General features: G+C 40.3%; 1 protein-coding gene across 3 annotated transcripts in view; it reads right to left on the reverse strand.

Annotated features, from left to right (window-relative positions):
- Nebl (nebulette) overlaps positions 1-23025 on the reverse strand; it is a 356298-nt gene that overhangs the window by 115454 nt on the left and 217819 nt on the right. The window contains exon 2 of one of the 3 annotated variants that reach the window (XM_076939538.1): positions 4363-4510. The exons of the other annotated variants lie outside the window; for them this stretch is intronic. The gene's annotated coding sequence lies outside the window, so the exon portion shown is untranslated. The remainder of the gene's footprint in view (positions 1-4362; positions 4511-23025) is intronic. 3 annotated transcript variants of the gene reach the window in all.

Consider the following 23025-nt stretch of genomic DNA (forward strand, 5'->3'; position numbering starts at 1 on the left):
GAGCCTTTATGTACACAACGATTGGCTCTACCAAAAAGAAACATAGTTGGCTTCCACCATGTTATTTCATCAACCAAGAAAGAGGAAACCAAACCCCCAAAGCCTAAACAAACTTTGTCTGAGTTTATTTTCTTTCTGAGTCTATTTATCACCTCCCCCCAACAAATCATTTATTATTTCCTAAAATTGTCTCCATCTTGCTTTGATACTTTCTCCCCTATGATGGAGTATATAATCCTCTAAACCCCATTTGGTTATTGGGTCCTCATTGTCATACAAAAGAGGTCAATGGCTTGAACTATCTGAATATGCCCTTTAACCAGAACCAGAGAGCCAGGAAGGATCAAACACTACACCAAAAAAGGATGTGTGTGTGTGTGTGTGTGTGTGTGTGTGTGTGTGTGTGTGTGTGTACAAACACACATGTATGTATGCATTCCTTTCCTAGAGTTCTATGTGGAATGTACCAAGAATGATTGTGACCAATCCCTGATACTACTAATGATATTCTGTTATGCTTGCAGACAGGAGAATGTTGTCCTCTGAGAGACTCCACCCAGTATCTGACTCAGACAGATACAGACACCAATAGCCAAACAGTGAATGGAGCTTGAGGACTCTTATAGAAGAATAGGGGGAAGAATTGAGGGCCCTGAAGGGGATAGGAACTCCACTGGAAGACCAACAGAGTCAACTAGGACTCTTGGGGTCCAGACTGAACACCAACCAAAGAACACACACAGGCTGGACCTAGGCCTCCCTGCACATTTGTAGCAGATGTGCAGCGTGATCTTCATGTGGGTCCCTAACAACTGGAGATGGGGCTATCCCAAAAGCTGTTGTGTGGTTGTGGAATATGTTCTAGCTGGGCTACCTTGTCTTTCCTCAGTGGGAGATGAAGCGCCTAGCCTTGCAGAGACATGATGTGCCAGGGTGGGGGAATACCCAGGGGTTGCCCCCTGCTCAGAAGAGAAGAGGAAGGGGAGGAGGAAGGGTGAAAGATTGTGGGAGGGAGTGGCCTAGACGGGAAGCAGTGACATAATGTATAGTGAATATGTAAAAAATAAAATAAAAATTTAAATAATAGAATAGTTGTGAAAGACTTTGACACTGACATAAAAAAATGTTGAGTATCTTATCAAATGCTTCTATGTAACTAAATTGTTCTTTGACTGTTTTTGCTATTTTGTAATTCTGTGTGCTATAAAGAAAAAAATGATACTAATACAAAGAATCCTTATCTATAGAAATGCAGATTATGTCTTAGAGAACACAATTGATTATTGGCTTTGCATCAATTTATAAATTCATTTCAAAGTTCCTTATTATCTATGTATCTATGGTTCCTCAAATTCACCTTTGAACCAACTGCAACATCTTACTAGCCCCCTCATTTATTAATACATTAAAATGTTTGAAAAGTATTTATTTTGTGTTTTATAAGAATCGTCTATTTTTAACAATATATCACTTAACAGTTATGAGTCTTTTATTCTTGTTTTCTTTAACATTTAACAGAACAATAAAGAAAAGGGGACGAAGAGCAAGCTCTCAATTATGAAGCGTCCCCATGACAATGTTTAGCATGCGTTGTGACAACCAGCCTCGCATTTTGGGTTGTTTTCAAGTCTGACCTTGTTTTATTATTGGCAAGCGCTACATGCATGCATACATGTACATTCACACATACCCCAAACAACATACACACGCTCAGGCAGAGTTAATTCATTACAGCTGCCAGTCCCTGCCTGAAAAGCATAAATGGCTCCAATAAATGCAAAGATTTAATTATTTCTCACATCTGGAAAAACTTGAACATGAAAATGGATTTATTGAAGAAGCTCTTCGTTGGCTGTCAACACCCCATTCAGAGCCAGAGAGAGAGAGAACAGGCTTAATCACTGTTGGCAATTCCTTAACCCACTCAGAAATAGATGCTGTGCCAGTTAATTCGTAACACGGTTTGTTTACAGGACTTCTGAATTTTAGGGAAGCACAATAAAGTAAATAATTTCCTAGTAACTACTGCAAAAGAAACTGTTCCATCACGTTTGGTCTGAGGGATGTTGTACATCAAACTGCGGAAATAGGATGAAGTCCTCCTATTCAAAAACAAAGGGGCAGCCTTGAGGGAAGCATTTTGAGACCAGCTGTTAGAACAATAAGTTACATAAACACAGGAAAACTAGATGATGCTGCACTTTGGGGAGAAAGTGTAAGCTAGGAAATGTAAGTAGGAAAGTTACAGGAGTGCAGAGTCAGGTAATTTCACAGAAACAAGGAAAAGATTGGATCCATCCCAGGAACGGGCAGGTAAGCAAGAATTAAGCTAGGTGGTGCGATGGAGGGAAGCCATCAGGAGAGCACTAGCAAAGACCCACAAGCCAGAGTTGGGCAGGGCTGTTCAACAGAAGCAAGGACAGGGCAAGAGCAGCAGTCACAGACTGCAGGGGAGAGTTCCATGAGGTCACTGTATATAGATCACTTGTCCTAATATATATGTATATACAGATATTATATGTATGCATGTATTAACTTAAGCTAGTGTGAGCCATGAAGCTTTTATAAATAATACAATTCCTGGTCAATTAACTGTGGAAGCAGCAGCGCCTCAGAATTCTATTCTCCCTATGTGCCTTGAACTTTTAACTTTTACCCCTTCTTAGTATCATTAGCCAAGTGAAATTACTCTGTTTGTATAGACTGTGTAAAATTCATGATGTAAATATGTACTCTCAAGCCTGGTGGTGGTGGCTCACACCTTTAATCATAGTACCTGGGAGGCAGAGGCAGGTTGGTCTCTGAGTTCGAGGCCAGCCTGGTTTATAGAGTGAGTTACAGGATAGTCAGGGCTACACAGAGAAACCCTGTCTTGAAAAAACAAAACACTTAGTAAGAAGTAAATAAATAAAACAATCAGTAATGCAGAGGGGTGAGAGGTGGTCTAACATACTAGTGGTATTCTCTCTCTCTCTCTCTCTCTCTCTCTCTCTCTCTCTCTCAAATTTTATTGTTTTTTAAGTGTTTCTGTAAAAGGAAAAGGTTTGTTCTCATGCTCTAGTGTCATGTGGCACACACACATATACACACACACATATACACACACATGTACACACACACACACACTTTTATAAGCCAAGTGCTACCTTAATCTATCCTATCAACGTACAAAATTGACTAAATCTAACCTCATGTTAATTCAGACCAACCATACTAACTAACGTGCTCAGAGATGACACTAGACAATAGCAGCCATATCGGGTGACGGTCTTCTGTAGTAGCACTACGAGACTAGGCATTCTTAACCATCTTTGAGTTTGATTGCATATGCCTCAGTCTAGAAAAATACATTGAAGATTAACACTCTTAATAATTTTGGCATTCTAAAAGGCAAGCTGTAAAATACCCAATTTACTTTAGCTTCCAGAACTATCTAAATCAGAGTCTTCTGTATAGAAATGTATTTTTTTAACAAGCATTTAAACTTTCATTATAATGAACTAAATTTTAAATGACATTTTAATTAAATTCAATGAAGGCATGGTTGCATGGTTTCTTACTTTTGGTGAGAATGGTATCTAAAATACCAGAAATTCAAAATATTGACTCTTTAATTCTTTACTAAATAGCAAAAAATTCAAATAGTGAAATACATACCCTCCACTGATGCTCCTACTTGTAATTCATGAGCCTAATTTTAAAATACAACCTCTTCATCAAATAATAAACAGCTAATTAAAACTTTAAAGCCACATTGCAAAGCAACGTCACAAAAAATATGAGACTTGGGGGGATGCTGATCTCCATTTAAAGAACAGAAGTGTTTCACAGAGATGAGAGCTTCCTGTAAAAAAAACTGAGTTTGCAATACTTAAGAGAAAAGATCTTGAACCATGGGCATCAGTTTTTCACGACAGACCTAACTATTCTTAATGGAGCCAACCAAATGGATAGCTGAAAACCTCTAGAATCAAAAAATAACACATATGCACTCATATGCACACACATATATGCACATATGCATATATATGTGTATGTATATTTATACACATATACACGTGTGCAATGAAGAACATCGACTTTAAAAGCAGCATCTCAGCATCTTCCATCAATTTGTATTTGCCCTGACCCCAGCACTGCTGGATTCTTGGAAGAATATGAATTCTATGTGGAAATGAAAGCAGGCAGTGGAGAGTTCTTAGGCAGTTTCTTCTCTCTCAGTGTATATAAAATCCCATTTAATCTTCCCAGCATTCATTTCACAGATGAAGATGCTGGAAGCTGCTATGGTAACTCACTCAAATTCTCACAATAAAAGATGCAAACCCAGGTCTTAACTGCTTCAATGTGTGTGAAACCTACCAGGCTGGAAAACAGTGAGCATTCTGCGACTTTGATTTCTTTCTTTCCATCATTTCTTTCAATTTCCAACTTCAAAGAATTGTCATTATTGATGGTTATTTTAAGGAGAGCACTCTTTGTGGGATGGAGACAATTTGGTCCTTGTTATCTGCAGGAACAAGACTGTAAGAATTAAAAGCAGTGGCAAAGGAGGCAGCCATTATGAAGATGCTTGATCTGAAGAGAGCCTAACTAGAAAACGTTTCATGCTTAGTGATAAATATTCTTCCAAACAGTAGTGGACTGGTAAACGTTTAACGTTCATCTCTCCTAGGGTTCATATTTTTCCAATAAGAAAACACACTTTTAATCTTAAAGAGACATCAAGTTAATTAGCATAATGGCAGAATAAGGATGAGATGTGCATGCCAAGATGACAACCACACATTGTAGTAATTAACAACCAAAGCCAACATCTAGCATTACATGGACCAAGAAATGCCAAACAACCAGAGGCCATTCTTCCACAGTTTATGTTTTGTAGTTTGGGGAGAAGGTTGTTTGTTTGATTGGTTGGTTGGTTAGTGTTTGGTTTTTTGTTGAGTTTGGGCTTTGTTTTTCCTTGCAGGGCTGAGTGACTTGTTGACTTACATGTTCTAAGCACCTACTGCTGCATCCAGGGCCCTTTTTAATTTTTTAAAAAATTTTCAGATGGCTTCACACATTCACACAGAGAAGCCTTGCACTTTCTATATGACTCTCATTGGCCTCAAACTTGTGACTCTTGCCTTAAGCTAGGTTTGATTAGCGAGGGTTACAGGTGTGAAGGGATTACAGATGTGAACCAGGGCACCTGGCTCTATCTTCCAGATTTGACAATGGGCATTTTAATGTATACAAAAATAACCCTTCTCTGTTGTTCTCTTTCTCTGTTGATGAAATCAACCTAAAGGGCAGGATTTCAAAATAGCTTGAATGGTGTTTTTGCTGTTGATAAACTAAGATCAGAAAGCTTGTAACTGGTACTTTTATCAAAAAATTTAGATGCATGCAAGAGTTCCCACACACAAACCAATTTAAAGACTGGGTCGCCCTCCCTGAATCCAAACAGAGTCTGCCCTTTGTATACAGCTGTTCCCTTAACTTCTCTTTAAATGAATTGCAACACATAAAAATTGGGAATAAAGAAAATGATTGCGCACAGCAGTGTCATAGCAGTGACGTTTATACTCTGTACTCTCTGATTCACACGAACTAATAAATATGCTGGACAGGAAAGCTTGACAATTCCACTGTTGTTTGGAGACCAGATGCCTAGCAGGAACTCACTCCAATAGAGCTGCACAGCAAAAGCTATGTTAAACAAATAATTCTTTAATTTGCAGCTTTTTTACATTCAGCTTAAGATAAAAATGAAAATTTTATTTAGCTGTATAAATCATTTTTAAAATGTTGCCTTCTAATTGTCATAAATCTTTAAAGACACACAGAAACCACTTTTAAGTTTTCCGTGGCAAATTAGCCAAAAATTTTACGCTTCTTAAAGCACAACTGTACTCCAAGAACCTCTGTTTTGTATAGGCATATGGTCAACTGAAAAGTTCTCTTCCTTGGCACACAGTGAGGTAAAAACAGTGTTCTGCTTCCTGATAATCGACTTGGGTGGGAGGTGGACACTCTTCTTCTATGCAACATCCTGCCTATAGTAGATAACTACCTGAATCCTGGAGCAAGACTGCACTTGATACATTACTTTAGCATTTAAAATCATCGTACAAGTTATTTTCTTTGAAAGTCCTTAGGCTTCTCGTATTCTCTTGTGCAAATGGTATAAGCAGTTAGGGAAAACACAGGAATGCATCTGAACAGAGGAGAGAGCAGAATCATTTTACCCCAGAGTGGTCTTAAGTGGGTGGATTTGCTGCTTTATTCAGGGTTGGGTTAATTTGGGAGATTGACACAGTATCGCTGGGTAGCCCAGGCTGGCTTCATGGTGGATGGACTGTCCTGTCTCAGCCTCCTGAGTACCAGCTGGGGTTGTAGACTGGCACCAACACATCCAGAAAGTTGGGGCTTTAAAAAAACTTTATAGCAATTTGTATTTCTTAACAAATTTCACCAGATGTTTTAAAAAGATTTTCTGACCAGAAAGCTGGGTATGCCACAACCCTGTAAACTGGTGTTTTACAAGCAGAGGCAGGAAGATCAGAAGGTTCCAGAAGACAGTTTGAAGCTAGCCTGTGATACATGAAACTGTTTCAAAATTAATATTAATGAGATGAGCTGATCACCAATTAATGTGGATAACTCCAGAATGTAGTAATTTCTATAAAATGATAAATTATACTATAAAATTTAATTTTCTGGGATAGAGTACAAAGAACTACTTTATACTTTTTCCAAAGGCATACTGGCTTTTTAAAACTAGTTTTGTATTTCTGTACTCATTCAGCTAACTTAGCATTTCTTACTTTTCTAGAATATGATAATGGTGAGTGTCTTGTTAAAGTAAAATATTTTAGCGTCAATATTTATAGGCTTATATGGTTATAAGGACTGAATGCTTTAAGTATCATCCAAAGTATGTCTTTTATAATTTTTGTAGAGTTTGTTTGTTTGTTTGTTTGTGTGTTTGTGGTACTTGTGTTTTAGAGAGAGAAGAGACAGGATTGTGTTTGAGAAGCATGATTTGTCATTCCAGATTCCTGCAATCTCCAATTCCTGGCGTCTCCAAGGCAGCTTAGTACACACCTTTATCCATAGCCTCTCTACAATGACTTTGACCCTGCCTAGCAGGGCCAGGCCTTGGCTTCTTTCCATGACCCCTTCAAATTCTGGGGCTTCCACAAAAAGCAGAAGCATCATTACCAATGTTCTCTTAGACATTGAGACAATGTTCTCATAGTCCTCTGAGAACTAAGGGGCTTTTTCAGCCCAAATCCCAAATACTTCCACAATCCTGTAAAAAACAACACAGTCCTGTCAAATTAATCACAGCAATGCTCCATTTTTGGTACCAAATTTGTGTTGTGGTTAGGTCTCTCTTGTTGTGATGAAACTCTATAATCAAAAGTAACTTGGGAAAGAAAAGGGTTATTTGACTTACAACTCTCACATTTCATCACTGAGGCAAGTCAGAGCAATAAACTCAAGGCGGGAACTGGAGAAGAGAAGATGAGGGAACACAGCTTACTGGCTTGTCCCATGGCTTGCTCAGATCCTTTACATTTAGCACATGCAATGCTCATAAATCCTCGGAAATGCACACCATAAGAAATGAAACCAAAAGAGAGCCTCAAGCCAGGATCTCCTATATGATTATGTATCACTTCACTATACAGACCCATGGTATGTATTCAACACTGTGAATTTATTCAGCTGAAATGTATTCTTATTAATTAATTTATTTATTTCTTACTTTATATCCCAATTGGTTTTCCCTCACTCCTCTACTCCCAGTTGTCTCCCCCCACCTCACCCCCCACACACACACTCCTTCTCTGTTTCTCAGAAAAGGACAGGCCTCCCATGGATATCAACCAGCCATGGCACATTGAGTTCCAGTAGGAGAGGTGCATCTGCTCCTATTGAGGCTAGACAAAGCAACCCAGTTAAGGGAAAGGGTCCCAGAGGCAGGCAACAGAGTCAGAGACAGTCACTGCTCCCACTGTTGAGTCCCACAAGAAGACCAAGCTGCACAGCTGTAACATATGCACCGAGGGCCTGAACTGCATTTGCAAAGGCTCCCTTTGTATTGTGACTGTAAATCAAATTCTAAGGTTTGTACATAGCCAAGGTTGTTCATATCTGCAACACTAGCACTAGAGAAGCAGAGGCAAAGAGGGTCTGAGAATCAGGCTACCTGGGCTACTTAGTGAGTCTTGGTCTCAAAATACCAAATCAAACCCAAACCCACCCCCCCCAGAGAGAGAGAGAGAGAGAGAGAGAGAGAGAGAGAGAACTCCACATGCAATTAAATGGCTTATGAAGTCCAACACTTATAAATCGTATTTCCAGAACTACATTGCTGCATTTGTAATCTCACACATCTGTAATCCCAACACATAGGGAAGAGAAGGAAGAGGACAGTTCGATGTCATCCTCGTCTATCTAGTCAGTTTGAGAGCTGCCTCAAAAGAAAAGAAAGCAAACAAAAAGTCCACACGTATTGAAATAGTCCAGCTGTTGTAGAAAGACAACTACAAAGACATTCTCACAGCCTAATTTTTGAAGTGCACTGAACTCAAGCACATGAAAGTGTGTGGGTGGATTCCACATGCATTTAACAGACATGTCTCCTCCAGCCATGAGAATGACCATGGATGTAAGTATGCTTGGTGTGTTCATGCTTCTGTATCCGAAATCAATATAGACAAAATCCATGGGAGATTAAATTCTGGTAGAGCTAAAAGCACTGGCTTGAAAGGCTTTTAAGCATTTATCTGCACAGAGATGTCATGGGGTGTTCAAGCTTGACTTTTCAGAAACAGACACTGTCCAAGGCCATAAAGAGCTGATATTTATCATAGCATTCAGTCTGTTGCAAAAATTTCTGGCACTTTGACACAATACAACAATATAACATTTTCATGTCTTCAAAAATAAGGAAATAGTTGCCTTATTAGACATTAACATTATCTTCTAATTTAATTAACATTGTCTCTCAAGGCTAGCATAGTGATAACTTTATTATCCTTCAAGTAAGTGATATTTTAAATGATTTATGTTAGTATAAATGTGAAAACCAAAAACTTACTTTCTGAAAATAAATGAGATGACCCACACAAACTATCTTTATGTGAGCTCCGCTTGATGTTTTCAGTGATATTAACATCCTGCAAAGGAATATTTTAAAAACTCTAGTTTATAACAATAAATTGATGATATTTAAAGGTCTGAAATGTAAAGAGGTATATTGGTTATGTATATATTGTAATCTATATTTGATTCAAAAATACCAATGTTCAAACTATGTAGTATAAACCAATTACGTTAAACAATTGCAAGAAAGAGAAAACCTGAAAGAAATTGAGCCATCCTCCAAAGGGCTTTATAATGTAATGACTTCTTCATATTCTCCAATTGGAATTGTTCTATATCTGCCATGCAATGAGAAAATGTAATGGCGGTATCCAAGCACAGTGTGGTGAGGCCACAGAGAGTGAAGGAAAAGCCAGTAGGAGAACTCTGGAGTTTCATACACTGATTTTATGATGATTCCATTTCTCTAAAGAGAAAAAAAAAAACAGCTCAGGAGGCACCATGCAGACACACACATACAATGACATCACACACGGCGGACCCACAAGGAACAAGTTCAGCGTGACACTGGGAAGATGCAGGCAAAAAGAACTCATGAAAAGCAAGCAAGAAAGCTTCAAATGTCAAGCAGCCATTTTTATAAATCATTCCATCAGAAACCTTGACTCATGACATTTTAAGCAGAGAGCAGCATCCAAGTTCAATATAGAAAAACAGATCTAGCCACCAGGATAGGAAGGATGCATGGAAGGAAAGAAAATCAGTGGGCCCCTGATGTGACAGCAGTGCGGATAAAGGGCTGAGACTGGTAACAAGGCATTAAGGCTGTCAGAGATGAAGATGTAAGATCCTTTAAGGATGTATGAGACAGAGAGTAGAGAACGGAGCTAAGAGTTGTTCTCAATGGAAGTGGAAAGGGGCCAGGGATACGCATGCTGAGGCTGGTACAGACTTTGGTGGAACACTAGTCGCCAGGCAGACATACGAAGATGAAGTCATTACACTGTGGAAGTAGCTCGGAGAGCCACTGTCACGTCTTGGAGCAGGCACACACAACCATTTCAATAGCATTTCCTCAAGAACAGCAATCCATGCTCAAAAGGAAATGGAGGCCCCTTCACACTGAACATAACAAAAGGAAGATTACTGAAGCAAGACCTATCTTGAGACAAACACCCTCCGACTCTTCTGTTTTTTAATAATTTTCAAAAAAAATAAACATTAGTAGAATAGTTTCATAAAATACTTATCGAAAGAACATTATATAAATGATTAGCTTGGAAAATAAAGGAGCATAGTAGAGCACAAAGGGCTTTTAAAACCTGTCATATATCCCTGACTCGTAATAAAATACGAAATGCTCACAATTTACTGGGAAAAGGTGAAAATGCATCAAACTCAAGGGTCACAAAAGTTTTAGAGATTGCTGAACTTTGTCAAATGTCTTTCCAGGATCAAATGGTGTATTTTATGAGCTTTTGATCACTGCCAATAACACATCAACTTGATTGTGTTACAGACCTCCTCCTATCAAACCAGGCTTCACTCCTGGGTTAAACACTGCTTGCATGGTAAGTTTTTCCTTGAACGAATGTGACTTAATGGTAGTTTCAACACAAGCAAATCAATAAATGTAACGTCACAGTAACTGGCTCAAGGGTGAAAATGAACTGGTTATCACAAGGGGTGTACAAAGGGTCTCACAGGTCTCACATCTCTTCATGGAGAAAGCCATAAAGAAACCAGAAATAGAAGGGATATACCTCAATACAGCAAAGGCTACGGAGTACAGACTGACAGTATATGACTCCTCAGAAAACTAAGCAACTGAGTTATGCCACTTTGAGTATAAAAAGTATAAAAACACCCTACATTAAAAAAACTGGTACCTGGCAACTTTTGAAATAACAGAAATTCTTAAACATTGAAGATGTACTCTGTTTCTGAGACTAGAGAAATGGCCATAAAAAAAAAACAAAATTATGTTATTTGCTAGAATATAGATACAACTGCATGATGTGAAATAAGTCAGATGCAGAAAGATAAGTATCTCAAGTCGTCTCTCATTTGAGGATGCTAAAATATAGACATAAAAGTATAAAGATTCTTTATGTGCATGCATATACACACATGCATGCACATCCACACATCAATAGAGCAAAAGAGAGACTGGAGAAGAGAGGAGACTACGTGGAGGAGAGAAGAGGAAGCGGAGGAAGAACAAAGAAGGGAGAGGAAGGTTGGATGTGATCAAGTACATAACACACTGGAAAGAAATTGTCCACATTATGCCCAGTACTGTGTGTGATTAAAATATGCTAAAAAGGAAAAAAATTAAATGTTGCCCAAACACTGTCCTCTAAAATAGTGGAACTTCATTCCAGCTGCTACATTCAGTTGATTTCTTTCCTCAAGTATTCTGTCTCCATAGGGACAAGCCCACGGCAGCGGCAAGGAGTCTGTGCCTCCTCACGTGCCTGCTGATGTCATACATCTGCCACCTGCTATGTATCAGGCATCCCCATGGTAATATGGAATCTAGGAAAGTGTGAATCTGAGAAAAGCTTAATGGGAAATGAAGGTAGCATGCAAATTTTCATATAAAATTGATGTCTGTTTCTCTCTCTTACAGTATCTTCCTCCAAACTATCTGATTTCATTTCCTTTTCAAGATATTTCTTTGGAGAGAAGCAAAAATCCTATTAATATCTGAAGGGCAGATATACTTAACTTCTTAAAATATGATGAAGTAAGTATGCTAAAAAGAAAGGCAGCATTGTGAATCAAATTTAACACTATAAAGAGATAAGATTGAAACAGTCTATTAAAATGCTGATATGGTAACAGGTCCAAAGTACCCAGGACACGACATTGTGGTCAAAACTGATGCTGGGGTAAACTGGGTTAGAATCTGAACACCATCATTTATTCGTCCTGTGGGGTTGGTTGAATTATTGAACTTCTCAAAGCCAAGCAGTCTTCATTGAAAGCACTACCACACTGACAAAATCTGCGGATGGGCTTGGTGGCAGTCAAATAATACACGTGACATTCATTCAAAGCAGTGCTAAGTACGCGCTTAAGAAATATTATTGTTTCCATTTAACATGATCACAATAAAGCAAAGATCATTTATGGAAAAAAAATCCTGAGCTCTTAGTGTCACCATATCAATAACTTCAGCATTCAAGAACTGTACTGGCTGAGGTAGGAAGATTGAGAGACGGAGGTCAGCCTGGGCTACTCAGTAAGATCTATCTCAAAGGGGGAATGGGTAGAAAAGGAGACGAGGGAGAGAAGGAACGGGAAAGCAGACAGAAGGGGAAGTTCTAGAGATGAGAAACAAAGGCAATATATTTCTTAGATAAGTGACAGGACTGACTTTCCTCCCTACATTACTATGGCCCCACTCAAAAGTTTTAAGACTTAGTTCTAAAAGTCATATCTTGTTATCATTTAAAATAAGTTGAATTATGTGTTATCCTAAGTAGTCAAAACTAACAAAATATTTTATAGCAAGAGAAATTATACAACCTGGGCCAGGTCCTTGCTGGGAGCCTGCTTGCTGGTGTTTTCTGAGAAAATCATAGCATCTTTAGAAATCAGCCAACCCAAGTAAGAACACAGGCTCCGGTTCCACTGCTAACTAGTTGGGTGATCTCAGATCAGTTTGCACTACCTGAGACCCTTTTTCTTCCTTGTACAATGGGCTAAAGATAGCCTGTTCATATGATGCCTCTAAAAAGGTCCATTTAAACTAGACACTTCTGTAATCACTGGGATAGGGTTGCTGTTCCTTTTATTTAAAAAGACTCATCACACTCAGAGTCTCTATTATCAGAGCTGTGTGACATGGAAGCTTCCTCAGATAGAACAGATGGGCAGTCAGAAACAGGCCAGAGTGTGTACACTGAAGGCTGAGGAGGAGCAGCCAGATCCCTTAATATATAATTCTGGAAAATTGTGCTAAAGGAAAAGAAGAAAACATCAGGGAATTCCTTTATAGGTTGAGAGTGAGAAAATATCCCCAGCTCAAAGCCAAAGGGGAAAACTTAACATCATCTTGATGTCGAAAAAAGCTGAAGAGTCCATGGGAACAAACTTTGCAAACAAAAAAACGGGGGGGGGGGGAGGGAATAAAAGAGGTGATTCAACCTTTTCAATCATAAGAACAATGAGAACCAAAGCATAAGGTCCCATTTCGCACCTTTTAAAACATAACAAATTCCAAAACTTTGATGACATACTATGCTGGTGAAACTGTGGAGAAACAGGCTATGTCATATATTACTGTTGGGAGCACAAATGGCTCAGCCCAGTGAAGGGGGGAGTTTGGGAATATCTACCAAAATTGCATATGCATTTCCTTTTTAACCCATCAGTCTCTCTCATAAAAATCAACCCCCAAGGGTATCATACTGGTAAAAACATGGAATGATAAATGTACATTATTATTCATTGCAACACTAGTAATAGCAAAGGACTGGAAATGACCCAAATGCCCATCAGCAAGGGACTGGTTGGAAAAACTGCAGCCCAGCCACATAATGGAGCTGTCAGAGGCACCAGGCAGACGGCCACATGCCTGGGGAGTGTTCTCTAGGATCAGCAGGAAAGGGGAGAGGCAGCTACAGCAGGCAGCATCCTCCATAAGCCACAGAGCACAAGAATGACACATACTCTACAAACACACAGTCCTACACATCAAAAACAAACAAACAAAACAGCACATGACTCAAAACAAATGAAAAAAATATATTTTCAAGAAGGGAGCAGACCAGGAGTGAAAAAAAATAAAGGCAAAAACAAACGGTAGAGTTTTGATTCTGGAAAGTGTGTAAACACTATAGAGACTGAACAGCATATATATATATATATATATCTCAAATAAAATAACAAGGAGGCAACACTTAAAATTAACCAAAGCAATGCTTCCCAGCAGCCACGGTCCTACACTCTATGTCTGGAGCACTGGTGGAGGATTTTTCAAAATATTGCATATTCCCTTCGAAAATTACAAGAATATTCTACTCACTGGAATGGCAATGGTTCCTAATCTAAATGATGAAAAGACTTATTTGAGACAGAGTTTCACAGTGGAGCCAAGACTAACCCCAAAGTAACTATCTTGCTGAGTGCTAGGATTCTAGATACACAACCATGGCCAGTAATAGAGGAACCTGGATGTATTGAGTTGGTAAGAAAATCCAGAGAAATTCTATTCCAAGTGAATTTTTTCTGGTCTAAGGTAGATTTAGAAAAATGATTAAAAAAAAAAAAAAAAAAAAAAAAAACCTTGGCACACGTGTGTGTGCACGGGGGAGGGGGCTGACGAACCAGCTAATTCTCTATTTGCCTACAGTCCAGCTCCCTGTTTCTATGACCACCTTCTCCATGTCCCAGGATATTCTCTAAATACTACCCCAGCTTCATTTACTTGTTGGAAGTCTGTCCCACAGAGGCAGGAAAAGGACGAGACAGACATATTTCTTCCCCACACCCGACCTGCTTTAGAGTCTGTCCTCTCGTAGCTATATCCTCAAAGGAGTGACCATTTTGCATAGCCCTTTCTCCATGAGTCCAGTCCTGCACAGGCTTCAGCCACACAGAACTCTGTGGGATCACTAGGCCCTGAACCACTGGTACAATTTTGTAAAGATCTGGTACTTCCCCTCAGGCAAGGCCACTCAGCTTCCAGCTGTACTCTGACCAACATGAGAACACATGCACCTGTGCATATATGTGTACAGCAAAGCACACACACCTATACACAGGTGCACAAACAAGCACACACCAGCATATACACAGACGTGTGTGCGTGCACAGACGTATGCACACAGCTTAGACACACAGACACAAACTCACATTTTTATATTCGTAAAAATATATATATAAATACAACACATATAAACATACATGGCTACATGAAAATATACATGAACGTGATGACGAGCAGTGAGGCTGAACCAAATCTGACTATAATTTAATTAAAAACTATACATTTCCCAAAAATAAAGTAGGCCCTAGTTCCCTAAGTAGGTTACCGAAATCGTTATAACTATAAAATATTATGATGATAAATCAAACATCTAGACACAGTGAGAAACAAAAGCCCACAAAGAAGCCACAGGGTCAAGAGAAAAAGATCATGTATCAGAAGGCCAGCATCCTGCAGTCTCCTCCCTTCACAAGAGGAAGGTGAGACGTGAGTCAAGTATCCCAAGACACCCTGAGCTAGCCATCAAGATTCCTCTGTGAGTAAAGGTTCTTATCACCAAGGCTGGAAGCCTGAGTTTGATCCCCGGAGCTCTCAGGGCTGAAGAAGATAAAGCCTTCTGCAAGCCACCACCTGACTTCACACGCATCAGCACGCACACACGCATAGAGTGAAAGCAAATGGGCAGCACCCTCACGCCAGAATACTCCCATCTACCTCAGACAATGAATGGCTGTGAGGCTCCAAATTCAGTAAGTGCTTCAGGAGCATTGAAAGCAGGAGGGGGCCGGTGGGTTTAAGAAGGATGTGTGCCTTGCTACCTCATAAATTCATACAGTGATACTTTTACTCCACAATCCCCCTCTACACCAAAAAGCAAATTCATCCACTTAAGAGCACTCAAGACAGAAATGAACCTTGACAGAGAAAAAAAAAAAAAAAAAAAACAAACAACCCTAGTCTATTCGTTCTAATCATCAGGACTGTATCCAAACCATTGTGGACAGTTGGGTGTTTTGTTCTATTTTTAAAGACCTCTGAGGAAGGAGATTCTACAAACTCACTTGGCAGCTGATGTGCCAATCCATTGTAGGGAAACTTAAGGATACACAGAGGTGAGAAGAGTCTCCGGAATACAGTGTGTGTGTGTGTGTGTGTGTGTGCCTTGCTGCCTAGAAACATCTAGAAAATTCTAGCCATCCTGAGTACTCCTCTTCCTCGTAATTGTAACTGGCCTCTCAGAGATCAGGTAGCTTAAGTGAGGAAAAAGGGAAGACTTTATGTTGCTAAGAAAGGTAGTTGGGGATCCCTGTGGTTGAATTAGGGAAAAGCTAGAAGAGGCTGAGGAGGGGGGCAACCCCATAGGAAGACCAGCAGTCTCAACTAACCCAGACCCCTGAGATCTCTGAGACACTGAGCCACCAACCAGGCAGCACACAAGAGCTGATCCTAGGCCCCCAGGACATATACAGCAGAAGATTGCCTAGTCTGGCCTCAGTGGGAGAAGATATGCCTAACCCTTGAGAGACTTGAGGCCTCAGGGAGTGGGAAGGCCTGGCCAGGGACTGGGGGGAGGTGTCCTTTGAGGACAGGGGGCAGGAGGGAATGGGATGAGGAACTGTGGGAGGGGGACCAGGAAGGGACAGTGGCTGGATTGCAAAAAATAAAAGTAATTTAAAAAAAAAAAAAAAAAGGTCTTGAATAACAAACAAAATGACAGTGCCAAACTCTCAGAAATACAGCACCTGCAATAGAAGGAAGTGTGGGGGAGGGTAAGTAGAAACGATTCCCACCCAGCACGTGGTAGATCATGGTCAGCACCACGAATATCAAATCACTGCATTCTGAGATGCACTCCAGATTCATAAGAGATGACTTTTAGATATCAGAAGTGGCAGAACACGGATGATTTGAGGGTAGACCCAGCAAATCTGTGCTCACAGGTGATACAAACCCGATCTTGATCTGTGCATGTGGACTCTGACTTCATGCTAGACCTTATCCTATCCAAGAACCAAACAGAAATAAAAGGAGGAGGCAGCCTCGCTCACTCTAATGCACTGGGAGACATTTGCTGGCCATTTGAAGGCAGGGTGCAATCTTACAGGGGCTTTACTTGGCCTCCTCAACTAGGTCTCTAGCATTTGAAGAGTGATTTTCCCATATGGATCAATCTTTGGATACTCACCAACTGCAAACTTTAAATCAATTATTTTTTAAAAACTGTTTATTGATTCTTTGTGAGTTTCACGTTATGTGCCACAATCCCACTCATCTCCCCATCCCTGTGTATCCACCCTCTGCCCTAGCAACCCATGAATAAGAAAATAACAAAAATTAAAAAAAAAAAAAAAGCAAAACCTCTCATTGTGGAAACCATTGTGTGTCACAGTGTGTCCCACGGGATATCCTGTTGTCCTCTCATCTTTACTTGTGGATGTTCATTCCAGTGAGTCATTGGTTTGGTTTACGGCCTCTGGATTCTGCTACACCATCAATACTGGATCCTCACTGGGACTCCAAATCACTTCTCTGCCTTTTGGTTGAGATAAACTGTTGTATCTGTTCTTATCAGTTTAAATCAACAATTGTTAACTCACACAATTCTGATCCCAGGAGGCATTTAGCAATAGCTAGAGACATTTATGATGGGCCCAGTTAGGAATAGTCACTGTCATTGGCTAGAGTAGAGAGCAGAGACCCTGTGAGCCACCCCATAACACACAGAACAGTGGCCCACAATAAAGGATTATTTGGCAAAAAAAATGTCACTGATTTCAATGTTGTGAAGCCTTAGATTTGAACCCTTTTTCAAATACTTTCTGGGACTGTGAAAGTTTTAGGTTTTGAAATTTTAGGAGAAGAAAGATAAACATTTTCCCTCTGTCCTCACCTTGAAAATTAACACATATTCACTAAATGCCAATAGTCTTTTACTAGGCACATTAAATAAAAAAAAAAATGATGCCCCTTGTAAAAAACATTTAAGTCAGCTGTGCAAAAAAGTGAGCCATAAAGGGTATCTCATTGAAAGAGTAAAACAACAGTAACAACAACAATAAAACCAGTGACCAAGCACATAATGACCTCTAATTCTTAGTCACTTCTTGCCAGAGTGGAGGCGATTACACTTGTGTGCATATGTGCAAGGGGGGTTGGTGCACATTAAGTCCAGGGATTGTAATCAGTAGTCCCAAGCTCTCTCAATGAAGTGCAACAGACCAATCTACCTAGACAAGTTGGCTAGGAGAACCCAGGGCTCCTCTTGTGTCCATTTTTTCACCTCAGGGATTATAGGTGTCCAGCTTTTTGTAAGGCCCTTAGGACCTAAACCCAAGTCCTCATAGCAAGTCCTTTACTAGCTAAATGGTCTCTCCAGGCCAGGTTTTAGACATTTCTGATTAAAAGAGCCAGACTGAGACTGCACAGAGCCTCTGGGAATAAACCTAAACTCTTTTATTAAGTTAAGTTTTCTTTTTTTAGAGAAATGTGATACATGTGCAATTGAAAGAGAATGGGTGGAGGCGATTTGCTCTTGTATTCTCTCTGGAACACTGCAGCATTTCTCTTTGAGAAGACATTACATTATATGTGATAGTTTAGTTCTAGGTCAGCCAAGAAGGGCTAATGTAGCCACAGTCCAGCTGAAGTAACAAAACTGGAGGTGTGAGAATCCCAAACCTCATAACTTAGAAAACAGCTTCATGAGCTTCCCTGACACTCCTCCTCTTCCTCCTCCTCCTCCTCCTCCTCTTCCTCCTCCTCTTTCTCTTTCTCCTCCTCCTCCTCCTCTTCCTCCTCCTCCTCTTTCTCTTTCTCCTCCTCCTCCTCTTCCTCCTCCTCCTCTTTCTCTTTCTCCTCCTCCTCCTTCTCCTCCTTTCTCCTCTTCCTCCTCCTCTTCCTCCTCCTCTTCCTCCTCCTCTTCCTTTCCCTCTTCCTCCTCCTCCTCCTCCTCCTCCTCCTCCTCCTCCTCCTCCTCCCCTTCCCCTTCTGCTTCCTTTTCCCCTTCCCCTTCCCCTTCCCCTTCCCCTTCCCCTTCCCCTTCCCCTTCCCCTTCCCCTTCCCCTTCTCCTTCTCCTTCTTCTTCTTCCTACCTTGCTTCCCCATCCATGCCATCTATTCTAGGGCTTCAAATAAGCCTAAAAACCTGGCTAGTTCCTCTGTTAGAAGAACATTTAATTAATGTACATAAAACATGACAATCCTACCCCAGTCCTGGACTTTTTCCATAAAAGTCCCGAAGGACTTTTTCCATAGGCAGACAATGTCAGGATACATCATATGTCTTTGGTAACTACTCAAGCATACATATGCATATTTAAGCTTTCAAATTCCAGGCAGGAATGAGAACATGCTATGCAGACTGTTGTCTGTTTTGCTTTCACTGATCAATCTCCTTCATTTCTTTTGTGGATCATACATGTGGAGAGCATTTGTATCAATGCTCATGTGGTTCCTAGGAGCACCGTGCAAAGCAAATGTCTATTTTCCTCTCTCACTGGATCTGGAGCCCTGTCCCCTGGGAGCCTTCGCCTGGACCAGCTCTCCTCTGCCCATCACTGCTCCTGTTTGCCTTCTTCCAAAGTACCTGATCTGACTTTTCGCCATTTGCAGAAAGCATTCTGCCTTGTGCTAAGTATCTTGTGGGTATTAGCAACACTTTAGAAAGAGACTTCCATGCAGAGACAGCAATGACACAAGAGAATTCTAAGGTAAAACAGGCTGTTGAGGCCATGGCATTCTGAGTTTGCTGTCAGCCATCTTGGTTACAACTCATGGAAGAAAATCCACATCCAGAAAGCTTCTTTAAACTGATGATATTTTCAGCAGTTTTTCTTTTCCTGTAGCTAAACACCCAATTATTCTTCAAAAAATGCCCAGGTTATTCACAATCCTCTTGTTCAGTTGGGAGGTTGAGAAGAGAAAACCTGCTGTTTATCCATATGGGTCATTCCTAAACAGGTTTTTGTTATACACAGCCCTGCCATTCTGAGACCTGCTACTAGAAAATTGAGAAAGATCAGAAAAGAACATTTTTGTTTAACTAAACTCTCCATTATGCCTCCTATGAAATCCTATATGCCATATAAAAATACCAGCATCTCCTTATCAGATGCATGAAAAGTTGCCTGCGTGCCCACTAGCATTGTTTGCTACATTACAGGCAGAAATGACTATTCCCCTTTTACCAGAGGGCAGGATTGATACAGGCTTACTCTGAAATTATAGCCAGTTTGGGGGCAGCACTGGAGAAAACCCTGAACTGTTGTGGTAATACAGAGCTCTAGCCACAACACTGCAACTGAAGGAGCATTTGCAATCCTCTGGAGAACGTGATTCATTTTATATATATATATATATATATATATATATATATATATATATATATATACAGGGCTTCAACAAAGTTGTAATTTGATCACATAAAATCCTGTGTCATCTACAGCCCCTTTCCCCCTCCACTTCTTCCCTTGTTTTTAGTTGCCTAAGGTAAGTTCCAGCACATAAAGAGTGTGTCAGATTCTCTGCCTATAGATCTGCATGAAAACGATCCTCAGTCAGTCCCAAAGGCAATATAGTATCACATATTATATTCTACGGATTTCTATCACACTCGATTCCTAAAAGGCATGTTGTTATAGGACTTAGCTCAAAGAAACCTGTGTCTCATTGGCTAACCTAACCCAAAAGGGAATTTTAGTTGAGCCAGGGGAGCAGGGCAGGTACATAGAGATAGCATGAGGTCCTATTTTTCAAGCGACTGCAAGCATTACTGCCAACTCTGTATCACTTGACTGAAGAGTAATGCTGAGCAAGTTCTGTTAACAGCATCCAAGACAGAAGAACACAGATGGAGAGTAAGCACAGATCAGTTTCAATTTGCGATTAAAACAGATTGCAACCTATGATCTTTCTGTCCATCAAGTGCAAGCTCCCAGTGAGCATCTAAACACACAGACAAAAGACGCAGAGCCTCCTCGATCGAGCAAGCTCACAGCGAGTGGCAAGCATAAATGACTACAAAACATCACCACCAAATGAGAGCAAAGAGGAAACCTGTAAATGATGAAAGGCTAAAGGAAGGTACAGCAGTGGCAGAAACATGGAAGAGATTCAGAAAATTGCTTCAACATGACTGATGTCCACAGCTGGGGTGGAGTAGGAGAGAAGAACCATATTTTCTCCCTTGGCAATCAGTTGTCTAGTGTAGACACTTAACATAATAAGAAATGAAGAAGAGTTCGGGGAAACAGGCAATGTGGTCAAGTTTCGAATACGCTGACCTTCAGATATGCATAGAATCTGGAACCTGATTACAAACTTTAGCCTTTCAAATTTTATATTAAGCTTCAAATTATTTCTATAAGAACAAATAGATGTGTCCCCGTGAAAATTTTTCTGACAATTCCAAGAAAAAGGGAAAATATCATCAAACATGGAGAACATTCAGAGCAGCAGATGATGGTAGTAGACCCACTACACAAAGAGAACTGTGATTGTCAATGAGTAATAAACAAGGAAACGTGAAAGAGTTGACTGTTCTTTGCTTCCAGGAAAGGGGGGAGCCTAACTAAAAATGATGCACCCACCAGTCAACCAATACAAAATCAATAGCAGCATAACAAAGCCGTATCACAAAAGCTGGTGAGATGGTTCAGCTGGGAAAGGCTAGGCACAGGACCAACTCATCAAATATCACAATAGTCATAATCTCACCAGCTGACTTAAAAGCTCAGGCACATCCATGTAAATGTCCTGTGCTCATGCAAACATAAAATGTCTCTAGTGAGAGAGTGCACAGATGGCTTCAGTGTAGTACAGGAGCCATGGCTCAGCCTAGCTAGCCACAGAGCCAGAATGCAAATCTCAGTCTTACGGCCTTGGGGCCTTATATAACCAATAGAAACTCTCAGAGACCATGTTACCCAGACTCTCCCAGCTCCTCCTTGTGAGGCATAGTCATTCTTAGGTGTATGATGGGTGAACTGTGAGCCTTCCATCTTCTCAATAGAAACAGGATATAAGGGACTAGGGATGTATCAGTTTATATAAGTTTACATAAGGCTCTGGGTTCAGCCCCAGCATTAAATAAATGGAGCAAATGACTCACATTTATAGTTAACAACACTTTAGAAGTTAAAGCAAAGCAATCAGAAATTCAAAGCCATCCCTGCACAAGCTTGAGGTTAGCCTGGGCTACACAGATACTATATTTATAAAGAAAGATATAAGAAAGAGAAAAGATAGAAAGATAATGCAATCTACATATTAAATTTAATTTTGCTAGAAGCTGCTCTTAAAAAGGAAAAAAAAATCATGTCCAGTAAACTTAGTAATGCATTTAAACTCGATCTGTCCAAATTAGTATCCTCTAATGTAAAATCAATATTAAGCTATTAACCAAACAGTTTTCATATTTTAAAGATAGCTCTGGAAAATCACTATACAATATGTCCCATCCCAGAGATAAAATGCTATCAGCAATACTTGAGGATATAAAATGTATATTTAAGTGATCCATAATAATATAATTCTAATACCTGATTGAGTATCAGGTTTTAGTTACAACAGCCACTTTTCCAGCACCATACATGGCTGGCAGCAACAGATAATCTGAACAGCTTGGTGCTCCATGTTGAAACAAAGAAAAGTACAGGGGCTTGGGATGTAGCTCTATGGCATACAGCTTTGCTTAGAAGGTCCAACTCCCAGTATCAGGCCCCTCCCCAAAAAATATTAAAGAGAGGAGGAGGAGCTCTGTGAGGCACTGGTATTTGCTATGCAAGCATGAAGACCTGAGTTCAAATCCCTAGCACTCATGTAAAAAGACAGGTGCATCTGTAAGCCCAGTGCCATGGGGGACAGTGACAGTAGGATTGCTGGTGCTTGCCAGACACATACCAGGTTCTTTAAGCGACCCTGTCTCAGGAGAATAAAGCATGAAGTGATAAAAACATAACACCCAATCTTCTCCTCTAATCTATTTGCATGTCATAGCCACACACATACAGAGAGAGAGAGAGAGAGAGAGAGAGAGAGAGAGAAGAAGGAGGAAGAGGAGGAGGAAGGAGGGGGGAGAGATGCACACACTACACATAACAAAAGAGAGAGGCATTCTCCAGGGATTACTCTAGGCCAGTCTATAGAATCACTTATAGACAAGTGATCCCTGTGCATCAAAACCTCTCAGACAAGGGCCCCTACTC

The sequence above is a fragment of the Arvicanthis niloticus genome, chromosome 8 (genome assembly GCF_011762505.2).
Source record: "Arvicanthis niloticus isolate mArvNil1 chromosome 8, mArvNil1.pat.X, whole genome shotgun sequence".
Lineage (NCBI taxonomy): Eukaryota > Metazoa > Chordata > Mammalia > Rodentia > Muridae > Arvicanthis > Arvicanthis niloticus.